The sequence below is a fragment of the Passer domesticus genome, chromosome 9, assembly GCF_036417665.1.
Source record: "Passer domesticus isolate bPasDom1 chromosome 9, bPasDom1.hap1, whole genome shotgun sequence".
Taxonomy (NCBI): Eukaryota; Metazoa; Chordata; class Aves; order Passeriformes; family Passeridae; genus Passer; species Passer domesticus.
Genome location: NC_087482.1, coordinates 25051402 through 25067222, shown reverse-complemented (window position 1 = coordinate 25067222; position 15821 = coordinate 25051402). Strand labels below are relative to the sequence as shown.

At 44.9% G+C, this 15821-nt stretch overlaps 1 pseudogene; it reads left to right on the top strand.

Moving 5' to 3' along the window:
- Nucleotides 1-755: 755 nt before the first annotated feature.
- On the top strand, nt 756-15592 carry LOC135307728 (complex I assembly factor ACAD9, mitochondrial-like; annotated as a pseudogene).
- The last annotated feature ends 229 nt before the right edge of the window (nt 15593-15821 follow it).

The following is a 15821-nucleotide window of genomic DNA, read 5'->3' as shown; positions in this document are numbered from 1 at the left end:
GCAATTTATTTGGGTTACAACATTAAAGGATTTTCATTTTATGAGTCATAAGTACAGGAAGCAAAATAAGTGAGTTCATTAAGCCTGTGTTTACTTGTTCTTTTTGCAAATGCCATTTTGTCACATTCTGCAGTTCCACACAGACCAAAGCAAAGTGAAGGCAGGTGGACATGGACATGCCTAAAATGACAGAGTAGCAGCAGCCTTTAAAGGGATTATTTTATCTGAAATAAATAGTTCAAACAAATTAATTCTACCCTTGAGTAAATGAAGCTCAACACGCCTTTAACAGCCCTTCTGTGTCGGTGAGCAGCCCCAGCCACCTGCAGGTGAGGCAGCGGCTGGGGGGTGATGGTGCCACAAAACTGACCGTGACCTCCCGTACTGAGTGCTTCTCAGCCAGATTTCAGTGAATATCAGTAATTTCACACAGGTTTGGCACCTGGGTTTTTTAAAAAAAGACAAAACCTGCTGCCAGAGGGATGGCAGGGAAAGTGAAGGAGGAGGGGGATGCTCGGTGCAGGGCAGCGCTCTCGCAGGGCACAGCGAGCAGACAGGTCTTTGACACTTATTTATATATGTGGGAAGGGCTGCAGGAGTGCGGGGCCGCTCAGGGGAGGTTGGAGCTGCTCACACCATCCTGCCCCGGCTCCCGACACACGGAGCAGGGGGAGTTAGGCTTGGATTTGGGAGATTCGGGGGCGATTTCCACGCTGCAGCCCAGCGTGTCCCGCAGCTCCAGGAGGGGAAGCAGCGATCCCTGCCTGCGGTGCTGCTCGCGGGCTGGCCTGCGCCGCGGCTTTCGCTTCATGAGGGCGATTCAAAGGCTGCACCAAGAGCTGCTTCTCGGCGGGACCGTGCGGCTCGGGCAAGAGCTGCCGGGCCGGGGAGGGGAGGGCACCAGGGAAGCCGTGAGGAAGCCGTGAGGAAGCCGTGAGGAAGCCGTGAGCGGCGTTACTGCGGGCCCTGCGAGCGAAGCGCCGCGGGGCTGTGGGGCCGTGCCCGCCGCAGGTCACCCGGATGGAGCACATCCCCGCGGCTCCTGCGAGCGAAGCGCCGCCCCGTGAGGCGGTGAGGCCGCGGGGCTGTGGGGCTGCGGGCCGTGCCCCGCCCCGGCGGGGCCGGGTGCTCGGCGGTGCCGTCAGCGGAGCGCCGAGCGCGGCCATGAGCGCGGTGCTGCTGCTGCTGCGGGCCCTGCGCTCCGCCCGGCCCCGGCCCCGGCCCCAGCTCCAGCCCCAGCCCCGGCCCGGGGCCGGCCCCGCAGCCCGCGGCCTGCGCACGGCCGCGCCCCGCCGCGCCTTCGCCAAGGAGCTGTTCCTCGGCACGCTGCGCAAGGTGGGTCCGCGGGGGGCGGTGGGGGCCGGCCGCGCCCGGGGGTCGCTGCCCTTTCACCGGCGGACAGCGGGGCTGGCACGCACCGGGGGCTCGTCCGCAGCAGCGCCAGGGCCTTTCCCAGCTGCTCATCCCAGCCCGGGCTGCGGGCGTTGCTGTGAGCCCTCGGCAGGGCCCGGCCCGGCCCGGCTGCCCCGCAGCCCCCGGGTCCAGCCCTGCGGAGCTCCCTGCCCTGGCTCTGTGTGTCCCTCAGCTGCAGCCGGGTAACTGAAGGGAGCCTTTGCACACAGAACAGGCGATGGGGCTCAGAGTGACCCAAACAACGCCGAGAGCCCCTGTGCCTGCCAGCCCCGCGGGTCCCCTGGGCGCTGCCTGTCGCCGTGCTCCCCCTCTGGGCATGCCGCTGAACTTGGATGGCTTCGTCCTCTGGTTGTTCTTCAAGGATGGAGGCTTCATGTAAATCTCTGCCTACAGTTTTGGTAGGAAAGATTGGCGTTCTTGTGGTGCCTTGAGATGCCACTGGACAAAGAAGTTAAAATCTGAGATGGAACGCTGTATTAAGCAGAGTTTGTTACTGCAGGGCTTAGAGTGTGCATTTATCAGAGATTGCAGGGTGAAGTAAATGGAAAGAAGGAATAATTCAAATCCACTGAAATGAGTTGAGCAATAAAGTCTCTTTCAACAGAGCTTGTCAGATAAGGTGTTAAAACAGGCAGCACTCAGGCTCCACTGTGTTAAACCCCTCTACAGATGTGTCTCGGGTGTTTCTTCCCTCAAGTTTCAACACAGCAGCTTTCTGAAAACCTCTAACATTTCACAGGTCCTGAATTTTTGATGCTGATATATTGCTCAGAGTACCATGAACAGATTTGTGTGGACAGAGATAAATTCTTCTGTTTAAAAGGGGAAAGGCAGTAAAAATCAGAAGTGTTCTTCTCACGTAGCCTCCCACTCCTTGTGTTCCTTGTTTGTATTTTTTACCAATTCCAACCTGTCAGGCTGTGCTGCTTCCAGTTCATGGCCAGAACACCCTGGGGATGATAAGGAGTGGTGGGGCTCACTCACCTTTGTCCTCGAGGCATTAGCAGGTGAAATGTGCTGGGTGTTCACAAGGGACAGTGCTCATGGGCTGAGCTTTGGAAACATCAAACTCATTTTTATCAGTCCCTGAATAGGGTTAAAACTCATGGGTGATGAAGAACTTTTGCATCCTCGTGGTTCTTAAAAGATCTCTTGATTTCTCCCTCATGTTTCTGTTGTTCAGTTAACACCCTCTGGTCTGGTTTTGATGTGAAATAAAGTTGGGTCCTGTGGAGCCCTATTTCTGTTTCGGGACATTTTCCACAATTCTTAATTTGCACAGTGTTTTAGAGTCTTTGCAAGGCATATCTCCCATGATTTTTATTTTAACTGCATGGTTCGTGTATTAAAAATTATTAAATAATTCTCCTATTCTCCTATTTTAGGAAGAAGTTTTTCCTTACCCAGAAATTAGCAATGAAGAACTGGCAGAAATCAACCAGTTTGTGGGACCTGTTGAAAAGTTCTTCAATGAAGAAGGTATATTATTGTGTTTTTATCCATGCAAGTGATTTAGTGATTACAAAATTATTTCACTATAGCAGTTCCATAAGGTGTTTCAAACATTTAATTTAGTTTATGCATTTATTGCTGCTCACACAGTGATGCTGATTCTGTAGCATGTCCATTTGTGGCTTTTTTGGGAAGTATTTGGGTGCTGATCAGAAGAATTAAATCTCCAAAACAGGGGAAAAACCAAGGATGTAAAAGGATTCTGGGATAAAGATAGGATTTGAAATTGGTTTTAGCTCAGCTGAATTGTGCTTCTAACTACTTCATACATTGTGATTTTTTTTTCCTAGTTCTAGTTCCTAGAACTTTATAGCTGTCCTACTCTGCTAAAACTGACCGTGGCAAAACGCAGCAGAGATACTCAGAAATACTAGCTCGTTGAGGAGTTATGAAAAATCAAAAGCATTTCTGTTTTTCCAGTATTAGAGTAATAATTCCATTTGGGAAAGGCCTTATTACCCGTCTGCATTCCAGAGAGCATTGCAGGGTGTCCTTCCATTCCTGCTGCCTTGGATAAGCCAATTCCAGAGCAATTGCAGAATAGTGGTTTGCACAGACAGCAATTTCTGGGGCAGTTAAACAGCACTGTCTCAGCCTTCCCATTGACAGAGGTTTTCCAAACTCTGTAGGAGTTTGGAGAAGCCAGTGATTGTCACACATCACAATTGGCGAGATCCAGGTGATTTTAACTGTAAAATTGTAGTGTTGCTCACTGACAGTAAATAAAGGATTTATTCAAATTACATTTTTTAACTCTTTGCTCTGTGGGGGGGAACATGGTTCATGGAGTAAACAGCCTGATGTTTAGGGAAGGAATAAAAGGGTCAAATTATGGAGTCTGGAGAAAGTATGATTCCTGTTTGTTTTCACTGCCATGGTACAGAACAGCTCTCTTAATCCCCCAAGAATCTTAAAATCTCCTAAGAACAAGATTTTCTAATTTCCTCATTTATGTACTTTTTTTTTTTCTTGTATTCACGACCTAGACTTAGTTCAGATAGAAAATCCTGAAAATACTTTGCTTATTCCAGTCTTGGAATCTGCTGGCATGCAGAACCAGTAGAAATGTTTGAGAAAATGAAATAAATGCTGTATTTTTCCCATTTCCAAGTCTTTTTCCTGAATATGTCGTGAGGACAAACAGGATGGTCAGGCTGCAGCTAGAAAGAAGAAATTCTTGTGAAGCTGGGAATGAGAAGGGTCATGAGTGACTGTGGCCCTGGTGGGGGAATTCTGTAGCCTCCCAGCTGCTCTGGGCACTGAGAAACACAGTGTCAAATGAGAAAAAATTCTCTATTTGTAGTGGACTCGAAGAAAATCGATCAAAATGCAAAAATCCCACCCGAAACCTTACAAGGACTGAAGGACCTGGGTCTCTTTGGCATGCAGATTCCAGAGGAATATGGTGAGTAAATGCCACAGAAGAACATCTAGGGGTGCATTTTGTGCCACTTTTGTACCTCTCCAGTTAAAGCTGCTACATTCCTGTATTTCTGTACTTGAAATGGATTTTTGGGGGAGCGGGGAAGTGGCACAAAAAATGTACTGAAATAAAACCTGGTGCCTGTTCCAGGTGGGCTGGGCCTGTCAAACACCATGTATGCACGTCTGGGAGAAATCACCTCCCTGGATGGCTCCATTGCAGTGACCCTGGCAGCTCACCAGGCCATTGGGCTGAAGGTAATGCTGCTGCTCTGGGGCCAGGGCTTCTGCACAGATTGCATGGAAAAGGTGAAGTGAAAAATGTGGGGCTTAGGGGGAGCAAATCAGAATTACTGGCAAAGCATAAATCAGGTTGTTGGTGTCTGCAGCAGCCTCTGCCACTGGTTCAGTGTGAGACAGAAAGGCTGCATAGGAAGTACACAAGGAAGTTACTATTAGGATAATTGTTCTTAGGTGAATGAGTCCAAGTTGTTTTTTTTTTTTTTAATTGGCTAAACTTGTTTAAAGTACCTAGAATAAATAGAATTGAAACAGTATCGGGGGGCTCAGGTGATGAGGAAGGAAAGAATTCAGAAAAGAGGAACTTTGGCTGGCTGGGGCTGCATGTTGGGGGGCCTAGAGGAGATAACTCATCTGAGAGAAAGTGTGTCAGTTTTGAACTTGAATATAGCCATAGGTATTTACCTTTTTAGTGCTGGGTGGATGGCAGAAAGAAGCTTGAAACCACACTCAGTTTGTTATAGCAAGAGAAGATTCCTTGTCGAATTGAGCAGAGAATGCTAATGAAAAAATATTTTAATGACTGACAAATAATACAGTCTTGTTGATTAAACTGTCTCTTGCTATGCCATAAAACTTGCAGATGAAGCTTTCTGAACGTGCTGGAGCTTGTCAGCTCCCTCTCTTTTCCCACAGGGTGATGCTGCAAAGTTTCCTGTGCTTGTTTCTGCAGGGGATCCTCATTGCTGGCACCGAGGAGCAGAAGGCCAAGTACCTGCCCCGCCTGGCCTCGGGGGAGCACATTGCTGCCTTCTGCCTCACCGAGCCCGGCAGGTGCTGCTGCCCCACAGCCCCACAGGGGCTCACTGCCTTAGCTGCATTGCTTCATACCTTCAGGCTTCTTTATCTGGGGCCCATGGCTTCAGTATATACATCTGTGGCTTAGTTTTGGTATTTCAAGGAACACTCCAATTACTCTTTCCCCAACATGCTGCTTTTGGCAGTGTCCATGAAATCCTTGATTCTTGTTCTCATCCCAGGAATTCATTTACTTGAAAGGTTGCTTTGTGCTACGTCAGAAATAATGTGCTGTGACTGTTCTGGGATGCTTTCAGTTCTTATTCAAAATATAAAAGCCTGTTTTGAAGGAGCTACCAAAACTAAAAGGAAGAATTTTTGTTGTCACTTAAGTGAGAGGCTCATTGTGTGTTCACATAGCTCAAAGTGTAGCTCCAAAATGTTGCTTTTGTGGCATTCTACACATTCTGGTCAGGTTATAATCCTGATAACATGGTAATGAGAAGAAATGTCCCCTCAGGTAACTTTTAGAACTGTTCAGTCTAGTGAGCTTCCTTGTTAGTTAAAAGCTAAAATTTATATACTGCTATTTAAGACCCCCTCCTTTTTACAGAATAGGAAAGAGGGGGAATATGCAGTTTTGTTTTTTTAAAGCATGTTTACTTGTTTAAACATTAATAACTTGTTTGTTTTCTAGTGGGAGTGATGCTGCATCCATCCAGACAAGGGCAACCCTGAGTGAAGATGGGAAACACTTCCTGTTAAATGGCTCCAAGGTACCTACTCACAGACTGGGAACAGGAAAGGGGTTTCTTACAAATGTAGGAAGTGTTCTTGTCTTTTGCATCAGTCTGGAACTGGGAGGTTTCCAAGCTAGAGGAGAATGACCCTGTCAAAAAGATTAGGCACAAAGGGAATAGAAAATTATTGTTAGAGAATTACTGCATTAAACTCCTGGTAAGGAAAATGGAAAACTACCCTGGGTTCTTTCTCTGTTGGCCATTTGTGTGTTCAGCTTCAGGGCGGGTTGGTTTCTTAGTAAATCAGCCCCTTCCATGACAGCTTAGGTAAAAGGAAACCTGAACCTGTATTTGACATCTCTTCATTCTGCAGGCTAGATTTTAAAATACAACTTGATATTTAATTAGAAATAGGTCTGCTTGGAACCTTTCTGTTAAAAGAAACCGTGACAAAAGCCAGTCTTGAAGAAATCAGAGATGTCCTGGTTTCAGCAGTATTGGATGCGTTGCAGACTTGGTCTGTAGTTGTTGATCCATTTGTGGTGTGAAGAGACCCACCCTGGGGGAGAGGCTGATCAGAGAATTTCTCATCAGAGTTAATTTTTGGCCACAGGGTTTGTCCAGTCTGCATTGCCCCTGTATCTCTCAGGTGCCAGCAGCAGCAGGATGGACCAGCTTTTGTGGAAATGCACTGTGGATTTTAATTTAATGCATATTGATACTACATTCTGGTTTTAAAGTTGCTCTAAACTGAGCACATGTGGTCAGCTCTCCTCAGAAATGTGCTCACCCTGGGAGCAGACCCTCATTAGAACTGAAGGGAAGGAACAGCAATTTTTCAGCACTCTGTTCTTTTCCCAGCCTGTTACAAAACCCTGGAGGGCTGTGCCCACAAAATCAGCACATTTACCTTTCTTACACATCTTCCCTCTCTCAAAACAGGTCTGGATCTCCAATGGTGGCCTGGCCAGTATTTTCACAGTGTTTGCCAGGACAGAGATTGTGGACAAGGACGGGCAGGTGAAGGATAAAATCACTGCTTTCATCGTGGAGCGGGACTTCGGGGGCGTCACCCATGGGAAACCCGAGGATAAACTGGGCATTCGAGGCTCCAACAGTAAGAGCCACCTAAAACTGTTAGCAGAACTTGTTTTCATAGTTTAAGGTTTTATTTTGGTTGGATCATCTGAATTCAGGGGCAAATCAATACGTATTCCATGTTACAGTATAAGTTTCATGTTTCTTTAGCTGGCTTTTCCCAGGAGCCCTTCCTGACGCAGGGTCTGAAATAAGAAATCCAATTTGTGGAGTTCATTCACTGTGCAGTGAAAGAAATCATTCAGGAGACTCAGTGGCCAGTAGGTTTAATCTAGAAGTCCACGTTCTTCAGCTCTTCTAAGCTTTGTAATGATTGCATCTTTTCACCATCTTGGTGACCGTTCAGTCAGTTCCTTAGAACTAGAAATAAAGACCAAACTGTAGTTCTCTGTTTACACAGTGTATATTCATAATATTTTAAATATTTTACATCAATAACTGATGTCAACTACAGCCTTTTCCCAAATTCTCACTTCTTTGGCGAAGCATGTATAATTCTGTCATAAACAATGCATTAGGAAGACTTCATTTCCTGCTACAAATAGTGACTTAAGTTCCTGAATGTCTTTTAAGTATTTCTGTGTCATATTTGATCAAGTGTTAATTCTGTGTTTCAGCCTGTGAAGTACATTTCGAAAACACCAAAGTGCCTATAGAGAATGTAATTGGAGAAGTTGGAGGGGGATTTAAGGTAAGCAGTGGAGAATAACTACTGGTGATTTATAGAAGTCTGAAGGAGGCTGTTTCCCCCCGTGCTGAAGTTTCCTTGTGGGTGGTGTGAGCACTGCCACACTCTAGGGTACAGGAGGAGAGATTCCCCCATTGATCTGTAAATTGGTGTCACTGGACAGTGCACAGTGTGCCATCATCTCAGATTTCTGTGTTTCTTCTCTTCTTGTTGGGCTTTTGGTTGTTTGTTGTGGTGTCCCCTCAGAAGAGGGAGTGACTTCAGCTGCCCTTCTGCCCTGAATGGAGGACATGTCCTCTGCTGGTTCCAGAGCAGAATGTGGGAAGGGAGACACCCTGGCACAGGCTGTGTGGATGTCACAGGGAGTGCTGGAGGCATGCCCAGCTCCAAGGTGCCCTGGCTGTCAGGTGCTTCTCCAGGGCTGCCCTGTTGCACAGGGAAATGCTGGCAGGACCCCAGGAGAGAAAACCACAGGTGGCCTTGCTGTGTAACCTTTCTCTGAGAGTGTGACCTGGGGAGTTGCTAACCTGCTCTTACTCCTTCTCCATTTCTTACTCCTGCTGTAGCAGGCAAGTCCAGGCCTAAGTGCTAAAAGAAATTATTTTCCTTAATGTAGTAGAGATTAAAAGAAGATTGTTATGGTGCCTTCCTGACAAGTTAAAATGTAGGACAGTGACTTCTTTCCTAACAGGCTTTGACATGAGTCACCCATGTTGAGAAACAACACTACAGACACCAGACTCTAAAATCTATTTTTTTTACATTATTGGTCTGTATTTAATTTCTATACCTCCTTTCTTATCCCTTCTGTGATGTGTTGCTGAAAGCCACCTGAGGCAGAGAGCAGCCATCACAGGTCAGCTGCAAGGAGAAATACTGTGGTTTTCTTCATCTGATAAACTGGAGCCGTGCTGTCCAGCTGGAATGTTGTTTACCAGCTGCAGATAAATGCATTTTTATCTACATTTTGCCTTCATCTAATTAGAGATTATTTCCAAGTCACGGGATCATCTACTTCAGATACAAAATTGGATGTAATGGGTGGCAGGAAAAGCCCAGTTTTGAAGCACTTTCCTTGGGATGCTGAGAGCTGTGGTGGCTGATGTGAGGGCACTCTCCAGGACTGGCAGTGTGTCCCAGTGAGGAGTGAAATCCAGGGAACACAGAAGCAGGAAGCAGTGACCTAAGGAGAATGTGGCCTAAACCCCATCTGTTTCTTCACAGGTTGCCATGAATATCCTCAACAGTGGAAGATTTAGCATGGGCAGTGCATCTGCTGGAATGATTAAGAAGTTGATAGGTGGGTGAATTGGGAGCTCTGCATGGCTGGGTGCCAGCAGAAACTGCTCTGCCTGAGGCAGATAATGCAGGACATTCAGAGTGGGAGCAGGAGTCTTGACCTTGTCATAACAGGCTTTGATATCTTTAAAACACGAAAATATGGTTTTGAAAAATTAAATTAAATTAAAAGCCTGCTTGCAGAGGTTTTGAAATAAAGGTCTTTTTCCTTTTGTACAGTGTAGATTCAGTTCATAGAGTGGGAGGTTATTGCCTCTGTTGGACTTCCCTGAGGTAAAATGTTATTCCCAACAAAAAAACCTCTGTACTATTGATTTTAGAAGGTGTAATCTCCCCTGGAACCTCCCACCTGAATAACTGGCTCAAAGCTGCACACAGTAACTAGGGCTAAAACTGCTTTCTGCCAATTATTAGCCAAAACAGTAACAGAAGTCTCTCTAACCAATTAGCACCAAACCTGATCACTTCTCTTAAGAGTACAGGTTCATACCTCTGGTTCAAAAGCCTTTGACAGGCTGGTCCCACACTTGGTCAACAACATCAGTGTGAGGGTGATTTTCACAAAGTGCTGCTTCTGGAACAGCCAGGGGGCTCCTGGGCACAGACTGGAATGTCACCGCCCAGGGAAGGACACCAGCTGCTGGAATGGTCTGTCACAGCCCTTCTGAGAATGACTTGTTTTTCTTTCTTTGAAGAACTGACATCAGAGTATGCTTGCACCAGGAAACAATTCAATAAGAAACTCAGCCAGTTTGGATTAATTCAGGTAACAAAACATGAAACACCTAAATCTCTGTGCGAAGTGCCAGGACATAGATTGCATTGGGTGTATTTTGGCTGTACTGGTTTAAAGGATTTGCTAGAAATTTGTGTGAACCTGGTGCTGACTTCTGTACACTGATCTTTTAAATGTCCAGAATGATAAATGTATAAAAGTATTTTTTATTTATTGTTGTTTCAAAGTGGTACTTTTTATTGATTGATTAATTTGATGATGTAAAACATATAAGAACTGCAGGTCTTTTTAAGTTTGAGGGTTGATTGTGGACTTTTGCATCTGAATTTCTGTACGATTCCTCCTGTTGCTGTGTGGCAGGAGAAGTTTTGTTTGATGGCTGTGAAAGCCTACGTGATGGAGAGCATGGCTTACCTGACTGCAGGGATGATGGACAGGCCAGGCTTCCCTGACTGCTCCGTCGAGGCTGCCATGGTCAAGGTAACCAGGGCTGGGAAAAGGCTCAGTGTTCAGCCTGCAGAGGGCTGAGAACTCAGGGCTGCATTTAGAGGAGAGAAGCACTGCAGCCAGGTGGAATGACAGATACTCTTCTGTCTGTACCCCACAAGCTCAGACTTGTGCAAAATAAAACCTGCAGGGAACAGGTTGAGAATGTCACAGCCGCTGAGCTGGCATCTGAGGAGGCCTCACATGAGCACTGAGACACTCAGTCACACTCCAGCTGCCATCCTGGCCAAGCTGCTGCTGTGCCAGCTTTCCCAGGGAGCTGATGGCACAACAAACCCTGTGGAATATCCAGGCTGTGGCTGTCAGGGTGTCCCTCATGGTCACTGCAGAAAACTCCTGCTCTGGGCTCCAGCCAAGCAGCTGCAGCTGCTCTCCCTGTGTGGGGCTGCCCCTGTCCCTGGAATGTGGAGAGTGCCCTGTGCATTGCATCACTAAATTTGACAAACCCCTGAGCCACAGGGATACTGCTCCAGGACCGGTGTAACACACAGAAAACGCTGCAGCAGTGTCCTGTGGATACAACCCCAGAGCAGGGCATCCTGTGTTTATTGCTGATTTATTATCTACTCTCTGCTGATCAAACCCTGTTCCATGGCAGGTGTTCAGCTCTGAAGGTGCCTGGGCATGTGTGAGTGAGGCTCTGCAGATCCTTGGAGGCCTTGGCTACATGAAGGATTATCCTTATGAACGCTACCTCAGAGACACCAGGATCCTGCTCATCTTTGAGGCAAGTACCAGGATCCCCTTTTTCTGCAAACTGCAGTTCACACCTCCTATAAAGGGGAGTAGAAACCTGAAGGTTTGATTGACCAGGATCTTGTTCCTTCAGCTGCAAAGTCTCTAACAGTAAAACTGCAGGACTAACCTTGTTTTCTTTGGAATATCAATAGTAGTTCCCTATAATAAAATAAGCTATGATGGCTTTTACAGACTGACCACAGTGTGAGTTACAGCAGTAACCTTTCCTCTTGTGTGCTTCTCACAAGAGAAGCAGAGAAACTCATAAAAGATCAACTTAGACATTTAATTAACTTATTGATGGCTATTTAAATTAAAAGAAAGGTTGGTTCTGAAGCTTGTTCTCTTTCCAAGCTGGATTGTCAGTGACCCATCATGTGCACATCAGAGTCACTGTCAGACTTGATTTTAACTCAGCTCATTTTGAGCAGTTCTACAACTATTCAAATATTCCTTCACTGGAACAGTGCAGAGCATTTTTAATCAAAATGCATTTTGTCTGTTTTCTTTTACATTGGGGTATATTTGTGTGTTTAATGATGAGGGGCTCAACTTCTGCAATGCCCCATGAAATCAGAATTAAAACTGAGATAAAGCAAAAGGCGGCAGTTTATGTGTGGGGAGAGTCATCATGTGATACTGGAGCAGTGGGAAGAGCACAGGGGCACAACAGACCTGCTTGGAAAACACTATTGTAAACTCTGGTTACCCACCTTCTCACTTTCTCTTCTGCTTTTTCCAGGGCACCAATGAAATCCTGAGAATGTACATTGCACTGACAGGGATGCAGCATGCAGGGAAGATCTTAACTGACAAAATTAAGTATGTTCTTATTTATTCTTAATAGTTTTAAATAAACTAAACAGAATCAGATAACTTTATAGATAAGAGGACAAACTGCAGGGAATACCTGCAGTATTTCTATTTATTGTCTGTAAAAGTTCACTGTTACAGGGACTCTGTGTTTTTAATGGGATGGTTCATAGATTTAGGAATTGTAGCATTTAATGCATTTTATCTTGGACTTTTACACAAGCTGTAATTATTTCTATTAAGACCAGTAATGAATATTTTGTATCTGAATGAAGTTGTATTGACACAACAGCTGCATTGTGCATATTGAGTACTGGTCTCTGGAATTCCTTGTGGGTGTCTTGGAGAGCAGCTGATGACTCTTAAGGCTCCACAGTTGTTCTCCAGACTTCACAGCAGTGGATCAGGACTTAGTGCTAAAGTATTTGGAATTCCAACTGGTTGTGTCTGAACCTCTTGGAATTTTTTTTAACAGCCATTCTTTCCCCAACATTTCAGAGCAATCAAGAAAGGAAACGTGGGAGTGGCGCTGGGGGAGTTCCTGACCAGGTTACAGGACACCCTGGGCAGGAAGGTGGATCTGGGGCTTGTAGGTGACAGTGGGGTGGTGCATCCCAGCCTCCAGGTAAGAGCCTCTCTGTTTGCTCTCTTGGGAACAAACTCTGCTCTTGTGTTTGTTCCCTTTGCTGCTTGCCACAATTTCATCTCCTGGTTTTGCAAACCAAAATGTATACCTAGGGGCAGTGAGATTTTCCAGGGTAAGCAGATGTTGGCACCATGACAGGGTAAGAAGTTACAGTTATTGTCCAGGTATCAAGGGAGGATGAAGGCTGCTCTAAGCCTGTGTTTATACCAAATCCAGTTTTAGATCCATTTGGATAATTTGTATAAATTGAGCCTTCACCATATGAAAGCGTTTTTAATAGCTGCCCTTTGTTATAAGGTTAGTTACAAAACAGGAGTTTTTCCTGTTTAATTGGAACAGAGTTTCAGGTCAGAATGACTGTGAATTACACATACACATACTTGCTTAATCACTTAGGAGAAGGTTTTTATGACCAAAAATGAATGTTCTGTTAATAGGAAAAAGATAAGGTATATTTTTCATGGGGCGTTCTGTTAGTTACTTTTGTTATCATAAGCCTATACTAAAAGTTACTGAGAGTAAACTCCAGAAAATTGTAATGGATCTTTGAGAGAAAGAAATGTGCCTGTCTGGCTTTTAGGAGCAAGGTGGATGAATGTTAAAAAAGAGAAAATCCAGTATCCTCTTTAAAGGGGGTGGGGGTATGTTGCTTTTCTGTTATAAGACTACTCAAATTGTTCTATTTTGTGTTTTGTTTTATAGGAGAATGCCAAGAAACTTGAAGAAAACATTTATTATTTTGGAACTACAGTCAGGGGCCTGCTAAGTAGGTTTGGCAAGGTAACTATTTATTTTGTCTGTTGTCTTTGTTACTGAGTAGTTTATCCTCAAGGCCCCACTGGAACCTGCAGGGGACTGAGTGTGGCAGGACCAGCACTTCCTTCACATGACACCTTCTCACTGGGTGTGAGAAAACACACTGACATTAGGTACTCAGTGTAATGGGCAAGTTACATTGTTAGAACCAAAACCAAAGTACCAGCACCCTCAGTGAATTGGTTGTTTTCTTCTTGTGTAAGCACAAATCCTGCTGCTACAGGCATTTAACAAAGTGGTTTAAGGCACACATCAATATTACAATTTTACAAGTAGAATTTAAAAGGTGCAGCTTAGTAAACCCAAAACTAACAATGATAATTTCTGACCTAGGCTAGAACCGGTTTATGCGAAATAAAGCTGGACCTAAACATGAAGTATGGACAGTGATATTTGGTTAAAGTTTTAAATTGGCAAACCACAAGCAGATAATGATTTTCTCTCTCCCAGACAATAGTGGATGAGCAGCTGGTGCTGAAGAGAGTGGCAGATGTGGTGATTAATTTGTATGCAATGACTGCAGCCATCTCCCGGGCCAGCCGCTCCATCAGCATCGGGCTCAGGAACCATGACCACGAGGTGAGTGTCCCTCAGCACCAACCATTCCCACTCAGGCTGTGCTCCTGGCAGCAGGCAGGCTGCATCTCTGGGGAATTACAGCAAACTCTCCCATAAAAGTGCAGCAGAACGTGGCTAAACCTGCCAGAGTGCAGGAGCCTCTCAGGGGCTCTGCTTGTTGAGCTGCACACTTTCAACATGTTTAAAATACTTCTTTAACACATACACAGACATTTAGAACCTCACCACAACTCTGCACGTTCTCTCAAATCTGTTAACACCATGCAGTTCTTCCCAAGCTCTTTCCATATAATCATTAATAAAAACACATAAGCACAACAGTATTTGGGCAGCACAGCTCAGGACAGGAAAGGACAGTGCTTATTTAGTACCTCATGTAAAGTTTCATGGTAACAGTGGTGTTGCAGCACAAGAAAAATTTGCTCCAGATCAGTGTGAAAACAAATCCAACGTGATGAAGGTTTGGCTTTGGCCTTGAGACTTTGCTCTTTGTGTGAGCCCTGCTCTGGATTGATTCCCAATCAGTCTTGGAGTAGCTTTTGGGCGAAGGCTCATCCCAGCCCTGAGCCTTGGCAGTTCTCTGGCCTCAAAGGGAGAGCTGAGGCTGCACTGCACATGACTGGGGTTCAGGGCACCATCATCAAAGAGCTTTGAGATGTTTCAATTACTGTATTCTTACTACATGGTTTTTGTTATGAAATTCATTCACTATTTTTAAACTCAGTTTTACTCCTTTTCCAGGTGCTTCTTACAAATATCTTCTGCACAGAAGCCTATTTCAAGAATAATTATGCCATGGCTCAATTAGAAAAATGTAAGTACTATAAAATAGTTCTTACGCTCTTCTGTCTTTCAGACTGTAATCAAAAAAAGGTGAGTTTGATGTGACCAACAGAAGAGTTTGGCTCCGCTTTTAATTGAAACAAGCAGCAGAGCTGGAACCTGTTGAAAAGAGTCTCTTCACTTCATAGCTAAAGCCAACTGCAAGAGTTCCTTATTGAGGAATATAATATCTACATTTCATGTATATACTTCTGACAAGTAGCTGATAGAAATGAGGGATTTGGACTCTTTGGGAAGTACTGACCAGCTGGGCATTGGGTCTCTGAAGCTCAGTCTGTAATAACCAATCTTTTTCAATAGAGAATGTTCAGTTTCTTCCTGGCCCTCACACTCTTGCATTTGTGTTCAAAAACACTTCTTGAAAGAAATTTACAACAGCTCTTTGTGGTCCCTTAGTTGACTTTTCTCTCTTTCTCCACAGATGCTGATGAAAACCTGGATGATTCCATTAAAAAAGCTGCAAAGCAGATCCTGGAGAAGAGGGCATACATCTGCTCTCACCCTCTGGACAGGACCTTCTGATTCCTCCCTGAGAGCAGGCACTCATGAATGTCAGTCAGGGAGGAATTTGCTGCAGTTCCAGTATTTGGCATCTTAAAAGCATCTGTTATTTAATGTCTTTACTAAATGTAACTGTGTAAAATAAAACTTCTTTCTAACCAAAATTTCATAGGAAAAGGATAAATACAGAGATTTCATTTAAAGCTGAAGTTATTTTATTACAGACATACATATATATATATATATATATATATATGTCTGTTTCCCCTGTAACTGGATAAAGACAGGTGAGGTTTAGATGGGGAGATGTTTCTTCCTAGGAAGGGACTGTGGGGTTTCTCAGTATTTTTGTACTTCAATCAGCTGCTCATTCACTGAGCAAGCTTGAGGATTCCAGGATGAGGGAAGAGATGAGAATCTTGACTCCATGTT